This window comes from Microtus oregoni, unplaced genomic scaffold, assembly GCF_018167655.1.
Source record: "Microtus oregoni isolate MIOR12 unplaced genomic scaffold, Mior012 000006F_ref0000085, whole genome shotgun sequence".
Lineage (NCBI taxonomy): Eukaryota > Metazoa > Chordata > Mammalia > Rodentia > Cricetidae > Microtus > Microtus oregoni.
In genome coordinates this window covers 10,461,143-10,462,576 of record NW_024543065.1, presented here as the reverse complement: position 1 = coordinate 10,462,576, position 1,434 = coordinate 10,461,143, and the positions used below count along the sequence as shown (strand labels likewise).

Here is a 1,434-nt window from a genome sequence, read left to right as displayed (position 1 = left end):
GGGTGTTTCGGACAGCCAAAGTAACACAGCTTTAGGGAGTTAAACAGATGCAACATAAAAGAAGGCAATACATATTTGCATCATTAAATATTCCACAGCATAAATGAATGTAGCACATCTTAAAATAATATCCCACAACATTGGTGGAGCTTTGAACCCAGACATGGAGCACATGAAGCTGAAGCTGTGTATCCTTGGTACTTCTGCTTGAAAATAGCCAGCTGGTGCTCACTTCGGCAGCACATACACTAGAATTGGAACGTTCCAGAGAAGATCAGCATGGCCCCTGAGCGAGGATGACATGCAAATTCGTGAAGCCTGTCATATATATATATATATATATATATATATATATATATATATATATCACAGTTGTTTGGCTGGGGCAAATTGCAGGGCCACTAGCAGCGGAACCAGGATTTACCCCTACTGCTTGTACTGGCTTTTTGGAACCCATTCTTTTCGGAGGGATACCTTGCTTAGCCTAGATATAGGATGGAGGGCCTTGGTCCTTCCTCAAAGCAATGTGCCAGACTTACTGACTCCCAATGGGAAGCCTTACCCTCTCCGAGGAGAGAATGGGGGCTGGGAGGGGGAAGTTGAGGGAGTGGGAGGAGGAGACGGAGTGGGAACTGGAATTGGTATGTAAAATGAGAAAAGATAGTTTTCTAAAAATAAAATAAAACTTTTTTTTTTAAAAAAAAAGAGAATAACCAGCTGCTATGGGTATTTGGGAAAAAAAGCATTTTGATTTCTTTTGTATGAGAGTTCTCATCCTAGGTTTCATAGTGGGCTCTGTGTCTCTAAAATATGTTTATGTGTTGTATCATTTATGAGTTTGGACTAGATGGAGGAATATTTTGTTTATATTCAATCAGTGATATTGAACTGGATGTATGCCATAGTCTCTTTAAACCCAGATTTATTTTTTGTTTCTCGTGGTCCTGAGTCAAATTACTTACTAAAGAGCTCATTGAATTCATGAATACTGTAAACAGAGTGCCAAAGTACTTAGGGGAATGAGCTACGCAGTGTGCTTCAAGTAGGATCCTGGGAAGGTCCCAGGAGCAGATGCCTTTGGGTTTCATTTATTTATACACTTCCTTTTAGTAGAGACACTGTTTGATATAGAGGGGAAAATACAGGAAGAGAAAAATGCTTGGATAATAGGCCTGGCTTAAATTGTGTCTGCAAACATTTGTTGAAACCTACCACATTCAATTCAGAGAAATGCATGGAACATGACGATGTGGGAAGTCCTTCTGTGTATGTAGTTGCTTTTATTGGTTAATGAATAAAGAATCTGCTTGGGTCTATGACAGGGCAGAATAGAGTTAGGCAGGAAAACTAGATAAATGCTGGGAGAAAGAAGGTGGAGTAGTGAGATGCCACGTAGTCACCAGAGGAGAAAGGCATGAGCTGTCAGCCTGAACC

The 1,434-nt window shown here is 40.4% G+C and overlaps 1 non-coding gene across 1 annotated transcript; it reads left to right on the top strand.

The window, feature by feature from the left end:
* Positions 1 to 224: 224 nt before the first annotated feature.
* On the top strand, positions 225 to 331 carry LOC121450242. The gene has a single exon (XR_005974571.1). It is a non-coding gene; the product is annotated as a U6 spliceosomal RNA (small nuclear RNA).
* The last annotated feature ends 1,103 nt before the right edge of the window (positions 332 to 1,434 follow it).